This window comes from Ovis canadensis, chromosome 3 (assembly GCF_042477335.2).
Source record: "Ovis canadensis isolate MfBH-ARS-UI-01 breed Bighorn chromosome 3, ARS-UI_OviCan_v2, whole genome shotgun sequence".
Classification (NCBI taxonomy): Eukaryota; Metazoa; Chordata; class Mammalia; order Artiodactyla; family Bovidae; genus Ovis; species Ovis canadensis.
Genome location: NC_091247.1, coordinates 170,186,111 through 170,201,279, shown reverse-complemented (window position 1 = coordinate 170,201,279; position 15,169 = coordinate 170,186,111). Strand labels below are relative to the sequence as shown.

At 37.7% G+C, this 15,169-nt stretch overlaps 1 pseudogene; it reads left to right on the top strand.

The window, feature by feature from the left end:
• Nucleotides 1–2,205: 2,205 nt before the first annotated feature.
• LOC138436368 (olfactory receptor 6C65-like) lies at nucleotides 2,206–15,129 on the top strand (annotated as a pseudogene).
• The last annotated feature ends 40 nt before the right edge of the window (nucleotides 15,130–15,169 follow it).

Sequence of the window (15,169 nt, the reverse complement as noted above, 5' to 3'; positions counted from 1 at the left end):
CATGAACTGACTATGTGGGACTGACACAGAACTTCTGCCACCATGTCACCAACCCTTTCCTCTTGAACTCATTGCTTGTCTTTTGGATGTAACACCTTCTATCAGCACCTGGGACTGTCACTTTTCTGTTAGGGCCTCATCAATTTAGGAATAAATTTTCTGCTGGATTTATCCTTCAATATGTTCACCTCACTCTACACAGCCAGGATAATACTGCCAAATTCCACCAATGAACTATGTAAGTATGTTATTGCGTAGAAAAATCAAAGGCAGAAACAAACAAGTTGAGAAGTCTATGAAATACTCCATAAGTAAAGATTCCACACCGACACTCAAATTAAAGCAACAGTTTACTTGGGTTGAACAGTAAAATTGCTACCACATGGGGTTATATAATTGTAAGTATATTTTTCTTTTCTCACCTCATTTATTTTTCCCATTTTCTAATCAATTTATATTTATATTAATTAACTTTGCTTGTAAGAATCTATTCTCAAAAGCAATAAATTATTGTTTAACTCAGAAAAGAAAATCCTTAAGTTCTGAGTTTGTTTATTTAGGAGTATATGCATATTAATTTTGATGGCTCTGATCTTTTGGTAAGTTATTAATTATGTAGCCAGAATAACATTAAGATTGAAAAATATGGAAAATAACTCTTAAAGACAAATTACAACCTAGATGTCCATCAGCAGATGAATGGATAAGAAAGTTGTGGTACATATACACAATGGAGTATTACTCAGCCGTGAAAAAGAATTCATTTGAATCAGTTCTGATGAGATGGATGAAACTGGAGCCGATTATACAGAGTGAAGTAAGCCAGAAAGAAAAACACCAATACAGTATACTAACACATATATATGGAATTTAGGAAGATGGCAATGACGACCCTGTATGCAAGACAGGAAAAAAGACACAGATGTGTATAACGGACTATTGGACTCAAAGGGAGAGGGAGAGGGTGGGATGATTTGGGAGAATGGCATTCTAACATGTATACTATCATGTAAGAATTGAATCACCAGTCTATGTCTGACGCAGGATACAGCATGCTTGGGGCTGGTGCATGGGGATGACCCAGAGAGATGTTATGGGGAGGGAGGTGGGAGGGGGGTTCATGTTTGGGAACGCATGTAAGAATTAAAGATTTTAAAATTTAAAAAATAAAAAACTAAAAATAAATAAAGAAAGAAAGAAAGAAAAAAAAGACAAATTTCAAAATGTTTCATTTTCAGAAAAATCATTATACATGTGGTGATCGAACAAACATTAAAACATTTTACAGTATTATGCAACTTCTTTACCCATATGATCAAATTCTGAAAAGAAAGTTAACTACATGTGATAAACATATTTTTCTTATACAAACATGATTATTAGTCCTTTCAAGGGAATCCGCTCAGTTCAGTTCAGTCACTCAGTCATGTCCAACTCTTTGCGACCCCATGGACTGCAGCACACGAGGCCTCCCTGTTTAACACCAACTCCCGGAGCACACCCAAACTCATGTGCATTGAGTCGGTGATGCCAGCCAACCATCTCATTCTCTGTCATCCCCTTCTCCTCCTACCTTCAATCTTTCCCAGCATCAGGGTCTTTTCAAATGAGTCAGCTCTTCGCATCAGGTGACTAAAGTATTGGAATTTCAGCTTCAACATCAGACCCTCCAATGAACACCCAGGTCTGATCTCCTTTAGGATGGACTGAAATTCCATCACCTACACTAGCTTTGTTCATAGTGATGCTTCCTAAGGGCCACTTGACTTCATATTCCAGGATGTCTGACTCTAGATGAGTGATCACACCATCGTGATTAACTGGGTCATGAAGATCTTTTTTGTACAGTTCTTCTGTGTATTCTTGCCATCTCTTCTCAATATTTTCTGCTTCTGTCAGGTCCATACCATTTCTGTCCTTTATTGAGCCCATCTTTGCATGAAATGTTCCTTTGGTATCTCTATTTTTCTTGAAGAGATCAAGGAACTCACTCAATATTAAAAGGAGAATGTCTAAACACATAAGTTTTCTTGTCCTGGCTTAGACTTGGTTTCAAAAGTGGTGGTAACACTAAGTGGCTAATTTATTGATCCATTATATTATACATTTCTTAAACAAGCAGACGTTAGAAAAAAGGAATCCTGTATTCACTAAATCATGTTTCTTGTTTGTATTTACAGACCAGGAAGAAGTAAGCAATAAGAAATGAGAAATCACACCTCAGCGAAAGAGTTCATTCTTCTGGGATTAACAGATGATCCAGAGCTAAATGTTTTCATTTTTCTATTTCTATTTTGCACATATATACTGACTGTGACTGAAAACATGACAGTTATCACCCTTACTCTGTTAAACTCACACCTCAAAACACCCATGTGTTTCTTCCTTAGGAATTTCACTTTCTTAGAAATCTCATTCACTGCAGTTTGTATTCCTAGATTTATGGTCAACATTGTAATAGGGGATATGACCATTTCATATAATTCTTGCATGGCCCAGGACATTTTCTTCATATTCCTTGGCTCAATAGAATTTTTTCTTTTGACTATCATGCCATATGATCGTTATGTGGCTATCTATAAGCCATTGCATTACAAAACAATAATGAATAGCAGGCTTTCTTATCTCTCCTTGCTAACAAAAGCAGAAGATATTAAGAAGAGGTGGCAAGAATACACAGAAGAACTGTACAAAAAAGATCTTCATGACCAAGATAATCACGATGGTGTGATCACCCATCTAGAGCCAGAAATCCTGGAATGTGAAGTCAAGTGGGCCTTAGGAAGCATCACCACGAACAAAGTTAGTGGAGGTGATGGAATTCCAGCTGAGCTATTTCAAATCCTAAAAGATGATTACGTGAAAGTGCTGCACTCAATATCCCAGTAAATTTGGAAAACTCAGTAGTGGCCATGGGACTGAAAAAGGTTTTCATTCCAATCCCAAAGAAAGGCAATGCAAAGAATGCTCAAACTACCACACAATTGCTCTCACCTCACATGCTAGTAAAGTATTGCTCAAAATTTTCCAAGCCAGGCTTCAGCAATATGTGAACTGTGAACTTCCAGATGTTCAAGGTGGATTTAGAGAAGGCAAAGGAACCAGAGATCTAATTGCCAACATCTGCTGGATCTTCAAAAAAGCAAACGAGTTCCAGAAAAACATCTATTTCTGCTTTATTAACTATGTCAAAGCCTTTGGCTGAAATGTCCTTTATCGAGCCCATCTTTGCATGAAATGTTCCCTTGGTATCTCTAATTTTCTTGAAGAGATCAAGGAACTCACTCAATATTAAAAGGAGAAGGTCTAAACATGTAAGTTTTCTTGTCCTGGCTTAGACTTGGTTTCAAAAGTGGTGGTAACACTAAGTGGCTAATTTATTGATCCATTATATTATACATTTCCTAAACAAGCAGAGGTTAGAAAAAGGAATCCTGTATTCACTAAATCTGTGAAAACTGTGGAAAGTTCTGAAAGAGAGGAATACCAGACCACCTGACCTGCCTCTTGAGAAATCTGTATGCAGGTCAGGAAGCAACAGTTGGAAATGTACATGGAACAACAGACTGGTTCCAAATAGGAAAAGGAGTGTGTCAAGGATGTATATTGTCACCGTGCTTATTTAACTTATATGCCGAGTACATCATGAGAAATGCTGGGCTGGATGATGCACATGCTGGAATCAAGATTTCTGGGAGAAATATCAATAACCTCAGATATGCAGATGACACCACCCTTATGGTAGAAAGTGAAGAAGAGCTAAATAGCTTCTTGATGAAAGTGAAAGAGGAGAGTGAAAAAGTTGGCTTAAAGCTCAACATTCAGAAAACTAAGATCATGGCATCTGGTCCCATCACTTCATGGCAAATAGATGGGGAATCAGTGGAAACAGTGGCAGACTTTATCTTTTGGGCTCCAAAATCACTGCAGATGGTGACTGCAGCCATGAAATTAAAAGACCCTTGCTCATTGGAAGAAAAGCTATGACCAGCTTAGACAGCCTGTTAAAAAGCAGAGACATTACTTTGTCAACAAAGGTCTACCTAGTCAAGGCTATAGTTTTTCCAGTAGTCATGTATGATGTGAGAGTTGGACTATAAAGAAAGCTGAGCACCAAAGAATTGATGCTTCTGAACTGTGGTGTTGGAGAAGACTCTTGAGAGTCCCTTGGACTGCAAGGAGATCCAACCAGCTCATCCTAAAGGAGATCAGTCCTGAGTGTTCATTGGAATGACTGATGTTGAAGCTGAAACTCCAATACTTTGGCCACCTGATATGAAGAGCTGACTCATTTTGAAAAGACCCTGTTGCTGGGGAAGATCGAAGGTGGGAGAAGAAGGGGACAACAGAGGATGAAATGGTCAGATGGCATTCCTGACCCAATGAACATGAGTTTGAATAAACTCCCGGAGTTGGTGATGTACAGGGAAGCCTGGTGTGCTGCAGTCCATGGGGTTGCAGAGTCGGTCAGGACTGAGCAACTGAACTGAAGTGAACTGAACTCCAGATAGAGTCATACTATTAGGTGTTATCTTTTCTTTACCTCTGCCTGATAATAGAGCCCTATTTACCATAATCATTACATTCAGCCCTACAAATACTCCCTATCATGCAAAGTAAAACAGCTGTTATTTTAGCTTGGTAGAACACAGACCAAGTGGACTGGCATCCCTATAACACCATTAATTGAAGTCTAGAAACCACTATGTTAATTAATTTTAACCAAAATTAAAGTTTAATACACCCTATCTTTGGTGACACATTTTATCTGTTCCTTTCTAAATCCAAGTATGCAAAATATTTACTTGAAGAAATCTGTAATACTTTATTAAATCTTTCATTAAAAATGTATGACCTTTTCCAAAGAGAACATCAGCTGTATTTAAAAAAGAAAGGAAAAGCAAAAACAAAAAACACCTTTTCACCATTGTTTGTACTATATAACCACATAGGTAAGGTATTTCTTCTAGGCTCCAAATAAATTTTTACCACACATTCATTTTTCTCACAAAAATTTGCAAGAGAGTCAATGAGAGTCTCTCTTTTAAAACAACGATCAGAAAAATATTTGAAAAATAACCAAGAAATAATTTTTTCATCAGTCTTTCCTTTTGTTCCCTGCAAACTCCAACATTATAGATAGAATTCTATAGTCCTTCAATACCTAATGGCTCCCAAGGAAACTTACTAAAAATTGTAGCTAAAATTAATTGCATTATAGATGCCTTGGTTTTTCTTCCTCAGAGAAGTTTTCTTTATGTTTCCCTCAAAAAAAAAAACAAAAACCTCATCTGTAACAGTATACTCAAAATATATTAAATGGGTCAGTTTCTGTTGGAGAAAAGCATTTTGGGAAACCTATATCACTGAGCAATATCAGAAAAGTCATAAAACATATGACATTTAAATTGCAAAAACAATTTTTTGGACGTTTGCTGACTGGATTTTTTCATCCTCACAGATTGGGTATTTGAGAATGGTTGGTTTATGACTAGGAAAATGCAAACCAAAGATTTAAATTTTTAATCATGAGTGCACAAATGTGAATTAATTTTATAAAATATGTCAAAATGAAGGAAATCTTTTCTACCTAAAACATCATGTTTCTCTTATTATTGATAATTAGAAAAATATTCAGGTATAAACCATGACTCGATTCTATCGACTATCACAAAGGTGAGTGTGTTTTTTCTTTATCTACATCATTAATTATCTTTTTGAAATCATATATCTCTAAAATTACTCTCTTTAAAATGCAGCATGAAGGCACTCTATCAATTCTTGCATTATTTTCTCTGCCTATAGCTTTGTAAATTTGTCAGAGCTGAACTCATAAATGTATCACACTTGCCTGAGGAGGGAGTCAGGTAGTATTTTTTCAGTCAGTTCCCTCATCTGCATAATGAGTCTCTTAAAAGGACCAACCAAAAGCATTTTGGGCACAGAGTAAAAGGCTGTTTACATCTTTGTTATAATATGAATAATATTGATAATAACACATAATAAAACTCATTATACTTTGTTGTATAATTAATTACTGTTACCATTGCTGTTACTATCTTCCAATATACGTTCTTTCCCTATTGCATCCTTCAAAACTAGTTTAATAAACAATACAGCTATCAAATTATTATTTTTGAAAGCAGAACTTAATAAAGGTTGTCATGCAATAACTTTCTGAAATAAGTATATACTCTTATAGGAAACAATATGATCTCTATAATTGTTTAATGATTGACTATATTTAAGGAGTCCAACAGAAAATTTTACTTTGTAACTTTGTTTATGGGCTAACATTGGGCTCACAAGGGGCTAACATTGTGCTCACATCACCTTTAGTTAAAGAAGAGTGAATAGAGTTAATTTTGCATAAAGGCAGAATAGAATTTATTTCAATGAATTGCTCATAAATACGATATTTTTTCTTTAACTTTTTACTATGACTAAATCACAACTTATTTAGAAAAAGAATGCATTCCAAATCAAAAATAAATTTTTGAATAGAAAAATTAGCATGTAGAATTTTATGCACATTACGTTTTCAGAAATACTATATACTTAGCAACTTGTTTAATCTTCCCAATGACCTACTTCCCAGTGAAGTACGCTAAGTATTTATCATTATTACTCATTTTTATGACTGTGAAAAACAACTTACTGTGTTTTAATAAGTAATCAAAAACATACAGCAGGGAATTATCAAAAGCTGAGATTAAACTCTAAGTTTTTGTTTGTTTGTTTGTTTTGTTTTTTTACTTTACAATACTGTATTGGTTTTGCCATACATTGACATGAATCCACCACGGGTGTACGTGAGTTCCCAATCCTGAACCCCTCTCCCACCTCTCTCCCCATATCATCTCTCTGGGTCATCCCAGTGCACCAGCCCCAAGCCCCCTGTATCCTGTATTGAACCTAGACTGGCGATTCGTTTCTTACATGATAGTATACATGTTTTAATGCCATTCTCCCAAATCATCCCACCCTCTCCCTCCCACAGAGTCCAAAAGTCTGTTCTATGCATCTGTGTCTCTTTTACTGCCTCACATACAGGGTTATCATTACCATCTTTCTAAATTCCATATATATGTGTTAGTATACTGTATTGGTGTTTTTCTTTCTGGCTTACTTTAAGGTTATTTAACACAGATTAATTTTTTCCCTACTAGACAAATTCTAATAAGAATTTTTGCATTATTCTGATGGATAAAATTTTGTCACTTCCTATTAATGCATGTTTTATTGTTCTTTGCACAGAATAAGAGAGCTATAAATGTATTTGAAATCATATAAGGAGTTGATATCCACTCTTATTTTTACCTCCAGACCTGCAGGATTCAGAGTTTAGTCATGCCAAATAAAGCATTAATCAGAGAATTCATTCTTCTGGGACTTAAAGATGGCCCAGAAGTACAAGTTGTAATATTCTTCTTTATGTTGTTCACCTTACTGAGTGTAAGTGGAAACATGAACATCATCATGTTAAAACTATTCAGTGTCTGTTTGAAGACACCTAAGTATTGCTTCCTCAGGAATTTCACTTTCTTAGAAATTTCATTCACCACAGTCTGTATTCCTAGGTTTCTGAGCAGCCCTGCTACAGGAGACACAATCATTTCCTATAATGCTTGCATGACACAAGTGGTTTTTTTGTTTGTTTGTTTTTTTAATTCTGCCCTCCAGAGTTTTTCCTTCTGCCAGTGATGTCCTATGATCATTATGTGGCTATCAGTATACCTATACATTACACAACCAGCATGAGTAACAGAGTCTGCAACCAGTTGTAATCAGCTTGTAATCAGCTTGTAATCAGCTCCTGGCTGGTTCATTTCCTAATTATCTTCCCTCCTCCACCCGACCCTGATTATGGGCTACCAGCTGGGTTTCTGTGATTCCAACATCATTGATCACTTCACTTGTGACTCTTCTCCTATGCTACTGATTGCTTCAGTTCAGTTCAGTCGCTCAGTCATGTCCGACTCATTGCGACCCCAAGAATCGCAACACCGCCAGGCCTCCCTGTCCATCACCATCTCCCGGAGTTCACTCAGACTCATGTCCATCCAGTCTGTGATTTCATCCAGCCATCTCATCCTCTGTCGTCCCCTTCTCCTCCTGCTCCCAATCCCTTCCAGCATCAGAGTCTTTGCCAATGAGTCAACTCTTCGCATGAGGTGGCCAAAGTACTGGAGCTTCAGCTTTAGCATCATTCCTTCCAAAGAAATCCCAGGGTTGATCTCCTTCAGAATGGACTGGTTGGATCTCCTTGCAGTCCAAGGGACTCTCAAGAGTCTTCTCCAGCACCACAGTTCAAAAGCATCAATTCGTTGGCGCTCAGCCTTCTTCACAATCCAGCTGTCACATCCATACATGACCACAGGAAAAACCATAGCCTTGACTAGACGGACCTTAGCAAAGTAATGTCTCTGCTTTTGAATATACTACCTAGGTTGGTCATAACTTTTCTTCCAAGGAGTAAGCGTCTTTTAATTTCATGCCTGCAGTCACCATCTGCAGTGATTTGGGAGCCCAAAAAAATAAAGTCTGACACTGTTTCTTCTGTTTCCCCATCTATTTCCCATGAAGTGATGGGACCGGATGCCATAGTCTTTGTTTTCTGAATGTTGAGCGTTAAGCCAACTTTTTCACTCTCCTCTTTCACTTTCATCAAGAGGCTTTTTAGCTCCTCTTCACTTTCTGCCAGAAGGGTGGTGTCATCTGCATATCTGAGGTTATTGATATTTCTCCCAGCAATCTTGATTCCAGCTTGTGTTTCTACCAGTCCAGCATTTCTCATGATGTACTCTGCATATAAGTTAAAAAGCAGGGTGACAATATACAGCCTTGACGTACTCCTTTTCCTATTTAGAACCAGTCTGTTGTTCCATGTCCAGTTCTAACTTTGCTTCCTGACCTGCATAAGATTTCTCAACAGGCAGGTCAGGTGGTCTAGTATTCCCATCTCTTTCAGAATTTTCCACAGTTGATTGTGATCCACACAGTCAAAGGCTTTGGCATAGTCAACAAAGCAGAAATAGATGTTTTTATGGAACCCTCTTGCTTTTTCCATGATCCAGCGGATGTTGGCAATTTGATCTCTGGTTCCTCTGCCCCTTCTAAAAGTACCTTGAACATCAGGGAATTCATGGTTCATGTATTACTGAAGCCTGGCTTGCAGAATTATGAGCATTACTTTACTAGCATGTGAGATGAGTGCATTGTGCGGTAGTCTGAGCATTCTTTGGCATTGCCCCTCTTTGGAATTGGAATGAAAACTGACCTTTTCCATTCCTGTGGCCACTGCTGAGTTTTCCAAACTTGCTGGCATATTGACTGCAGCACTTTCACAGCATCATCTTTCAGGATTTGAAACAGATCAACTGGAATTCCATCACCTCCACTAGCTTTGTTCGTAGTGATGCTTTCTAAGGCCCACTTGACTTCACATTCCAAGATGTCTGGCTCTAGATTAGTGATCACATCATCATGATTATCTGGGTCGTGAAGATCTTTTTTGTACAGTTCTTCTGTGTATTCTTGCCACCTCTTCTTAACACTTTCTGCTTCTGTTAGGTCCATACCATTTCTGTCCTTTATTGAGCCCATATTTGCATGAAATATTCCATTGGTATCTCTAATTTTCCTGAAGAGATCTCTAGTCATTCCCATTCTGGTGTTTTCCTCTATTTCTTTGCATTGATCGCTGAAGAAGTCTTTCTTATCTCTTCTTTCTATTCTCTGGAACTCTGCATTCAGATGCTTATATCTTTCCTTTTCTCCTTTGCTTTTCACCTCTCTTCTTTTCACAGCTATTTGTAAGGCCTCCTGAGACAGCCATTTTGCTTTCTTGCATTTCTTTTCCATGGGGATTGTCTTGATCCCTGTCTCCTGTACAATGTCACGAACCTCATTCCATAGTTCATCAGGCACTCTATCAGATCTAGGCCCTTAAATCTATTTCTCACTTCCACTGTATAATCATAAGGGATTTGATTTAAATCATACCTGAATGGGCTAGCAGTTTTCCCTACTTTCTTCAATTTGAGTCTGAATTTGGTAATAAGCAGGGCTTCCCTGGTGGCTCAGAGGTTAAAGCGTCTGCCTGCAAGGCGGGAGACCAGGGTTCGATCCTTGGGTCGGGAAGATCCCCTGGAGAAGGAAATGGCAACCCACTCCAGTATTCTTGCCTGGAGAATCCCATGAAAGGAGGAACATGGTGGGCTACAGTCCATGGGGTCCCAAAAAGTTGGACACGACTGAGTGACTTCACTTTGATAATAAGGAGTTCATGATCTGAGCCACAGTCAGCTCCTGATCTTGTTTTTGTTGACTGTATAGAGCTTCTCCATCTTTGGCTGCAAAGAATATAATCAATCTGATTTCAGTGTTGACCATCTGGTGATGTCCATGTGTAGAGTCTTCACTTGTGTTGTTGGAAGAGGGTGTTTGCTATGACCAGTGCATTTTCTTAGAAAAACTCTATTAGTCTTTGCCCTGCTTCATTCTGCATTCCAAAGCCAAATTTGCCTGTTACTCCAAGTGTTTTTTGACTTCCTACTTTTGCATTCCAGTCCCCTATAATGAAAAGGACATCTTTCTGGGGTGTTCCACAAGGTCTTGTAGGTCTTCATAAACCGTTCAACTTCAGCTTCTTCAGCGTTACTGGTTGGGGCATAGACTTGGATTACTGTGATACTGAATGTTTTGCCTTGGAGACGAACAGAGATCATTCTCTCGTTTTTGAAATAACATCGAAGTACTGCATTTCGGACTCTTTTTTGACCATGATGGCTACTCCGTTTCTTCTGAGGGATTCCTGTCCGCAGTAATAGATATAATGGTCATCTGAGTTAAATTCACCCATGCCAGTCCATTTTAGTTCTCTGATTCCTAGAATGTCGACATTCACTCTTGCCATCTCTTGTTTGACCACTTCCAATTTGCCTTGATTCATGGACCTGCCATTCCAGGTTCCTATGGAATATTGCTCTTTACAGCATCGGACCTTGCTTTTATCACCAGTCACATTCACAGCTGGGTATTGTTTTTGCTTTGGCTCCATCCCTTCATTCTTTCTGGAGTTGTTTCTCCACTGATCTCCAGTAGCATATTGGGCACCTAATGACCTGGGGAGTTCCTCTTTCGGTATCCTGTCATTTTGCCTTTTCATACTGTTCATGGGGTTCTCAAGGCAAGAATACTGAAGTGGCTTGCCATTCTCTTCTCCAGTGGACCACATTCTGTCAGACCTCTCCACCATGACCCGCCCGTGTTGGGTTGCCCTGCACCATGGCTTGCTTTCATTGAGTTAGACAAGGCTGTAGTCCTAGTGTGATTAGATTGACTAGTTTTCTGTGAGTATGGTTTCAATGTGTCTGCCCTCTGATGCCCTCTTGCAGCACCCACCATTGTACTTGGGTTTCTCTTACCTTGGATGTGGGGTATCTCTTCACGGCTGCTCCAGCAAAGCACAGTGCTGCTCCTTACCTTGGACGATCAGTATCTCCTTACCGCTGCTGTTCCTGACCTTCAATGTGGGATAGCTCCTCTTGGCCCTACTGTGCCTGCACAGCCCCCATTCCTCGGGTTGCTCCTCCCAGCCACCAGCCCTGACCTCAGACGCAGGGTAGTTCCTCTTGGCCGCCACTGACCTCAGACGCAGGGTAGCTCCTCTTGGCCGCCCCTGACCTTGGACACAGGGTAGCTCCTCTTGGTCGTTCCTGCGCCATCGCAGCCTGGCACTCTAGGCCGCTGCCCCTGACCTCAGACGTGTGGTAGCTCCTCTTGGCTGCGCTCAGTGCGCCAGCCCGCAGCCGCCTATGCTCAGTGCGCCGGCTCGCAGTGATTGCTTACACAGACACAAAGTTTCTAGAACTTATGGCATTTTTCTTAGCAGCATTCACACTCATGGTAACTTTAGCCTTGGTGATTCTCTTTTACACATCCTTAGAACAATTCTGAAGACCCCTTCTGCCAAGCAAAGGAAAAAGGCCTTCTCTACTTGTTCATATGATTGTGGTTTCCATTTCTCACAGGAATTGTATTTTCGTGTACGTCAAGACATCTGCTAAAGAAGGTGTGGCTTTGAGTAATTAACCTCCAATTAAAATAAATAAATTTATATTTTGTAAAAAGGGGGGTTAGCAGTACTTAATATCTCTGTTGCTCCCATGCTGAATCTCTTTATATACACCTTAAGGAACCAGTAGGTAAAACAAGTCCAGGACTTGTTTTCACCAAAACAATGTTATTATCAATCAAGCACTGCTGCTGCTGCTGCTAAGTTGCTTCAGTCGTGTCCAACTCTGTGTGACCCCACAGACAGCAGCCCACCAGGCTCTGCCATCCCTGGGATTCTCCAGGCAAGAACACTGGAGTGGGTTAATCATTATGAAATCTGTAGCTGAAACCACAAATAAACAACACATAAACACAAACCATTGATTCAGATGGTTGATACACAGAAGGGAACAAAGCACACAAAACCTCTTGATATTGTAGAGTTTATTTCTAGTGCAGGAACAGACTTCAAACAGTCAACATAATTGAAAATTAAATTATTTTGTATTTTAGTAAGTGAAAATAATATGAACAAAACTGATATACTGTAAGGAAAGGAGGACACAATTCAAATTAAATAGGGTGGTCAAAGATTTCAGTTATTTTATAGCTCCTTTTATATTTCACTTTTTTACTTCCAAAAGTATTTCTCTGTATTTGTTACTTTTTTCCCCCCTATAATGTTCCCAGCTCTATGTATCATTTATTCCACAGTTGGCAAACATAGGGAGACTCTGGGGTGTGATTTTAATATTGGTCTTTAATTTCAAAAGACAAGTTGAAAGCTCTAGATAGCTATTCAGATCCTACATGAGAAATAAATGATCCAAAATAAAATTCACAATAACCCACAGTTAATGAATGGAACCTAAATTCAAGGCTTAGAAAACCATGCTTTATGATTATTTCTACCAAAGAACTCTGTCTCCTCCCTACTCTTATTTCCTTTTCTATTGAGTCAGCTATTCAACATATGTAAAGGGAAAAAAACAGATTGCAGATAGTGTTTGGGATGGACATGTACACACTGCTATATTTAAAGGAGATAACCACCAAAGACCTACTGTGTACCACAGTGAACTCTGCTCACTATTCTGTAGTAACCTAAATGGGAAAATAATTTGAAAAAGAATAGATTCATGTATATGCATAATTGAATCACTGTGATGTACACCTGAAACTAACAGAATGTTGTTAATCAATTATACTCCAACATAAAATAAAAATTAAAAATAAATAAATTAAATAAATATAAATAAGTTATGTTAAAAATATTTGAAAAAAAATTATCCTCTACTCTGAAATAGATTATTTTAAGTTGTCCATATCACTTGCTCCCAGCTCTGCTTCATCAGAAGTATTTATCTATATTTTTCCAAGTTATACTCTTCTTGTTAGGCAATAAACTGGAATTGTGAGAGACTGCAGCTGTTTGGTGGGTGATTTCTTCCAGTGAGTGATGTCAACAGAAATTATGACTAATTATTAAATATTAATTATTAATGAGATCATTATTGCTAAATATTAGGGATAACTGCTTTTATATCACATGCAGTGACCTTTGTTTGGCCATATCATAACATCAGAAAATTTTTAACATTAAATAGTCAGAAGTACGTAAACATAAAAAGCTTAGTCCATGAAATTACTGAACAGTGCAAGATGCTTACACACCTATTTAACATACATATATAAGGATCAGAGAACACAATTATTGGTACTCAAGGTAAATTCAAAGATAAATCACATGCCTTTACCATTTTCAATCATTGTAAGTATCTCACACCATTTAATTAGAAGGAATGGAAATGTTGAAATTAAATGTGAAGTTTAATTAAAAATTGAAATAAAAAAAAATCCAATGTGGAAAACCCGACTCAGGGTTTGAAGCCAACCCAGGGACTGAACCCACCCTTCCTACATTTACAAGCATATTCTTTACCACTGAGCCACCAGGGAAGCCCATAGCCAATGGTTAACTATTGGCTAAAATGAAGATTTCCTATTAATTATCAAGTGCTTGAAGTAATGTATATATCACATGAAGACAAATTCTTTAAAATGGAAAAACATCATTTTGTGTTTTTATAATTATATTTATACTTAAAGTGGTGATAAAATATCTAATAATTCAACTATTAATTAAGACTGCTTTGAAGTATCATTATTGGGTACACAAAAGTAATTTAAGTATCTTAGTTTTCACTTATATGATATATTCAACAACAAGATGCCATTTTGAAGAAGTTATCTTTTTCTACATTGTATTTACTCACTGTGGAATGAACTGTGCCTCATTTGCTCATTAGTAAGAGCAGTTTTGGTAAATATTAAAGTGTATCTTAGATTCTATGCCAATACATTGGAAATAATACAGAAACATAAAGGTGAAATTTCAGTTGTTTCTGATTTTGGTGCATACTAGTTATTTAGCTCAATTGATGAAAGTAGAAGTACTTCTTAAGGAGTATAGCTGAAATGATGCAACTCAAGAGATTTAATAATTTTAAAGTTATTTTACACACGATGAGACCATGTCTTTCTTCATTAATAGTCTTCTGTCTGTTTTGCTTACATATTTTAAACATATACCATATGTTGTGAAGGATATATCCATCATAAGAAAATGATCAGGAAATGTTGGCTTATTTTCACTACACTTCCCACCTCACCAAATACTTGACCATCACCCTGCTGGATAATTTTCTCAACTTTCTCCTGGGACACAGGTCCCATAATATCAATTAAAAGATACTCACCAAAGCTAATCTTGTGCATGATTCATCAGTGCCCTATTATTATTTTCCCAGAAGTCATTAAGGATTTATCTCAAAGAATATTTCTGAAGCAAAAAAAAAAAAAAAATTTATGTAACAAAACACTTTAAATTTTCTAGGTTTTCTTTTTCCCTAAGAAAAATAAATGGAAATGGCCTTCTGTGAAATATCAGAAGAGCTTGTTACAAAAGATTTCTCAAATGTTTTTCATTTTTAGCTTTCACATGAAAATGTTGCTGCTAAGATAGCTGGTGGGATATGTTCAGGATTCCATATTTGGGACAAATGGTGAAGAATAATATGAGAAAACTGTTCCATTAGCTATTTAGCTC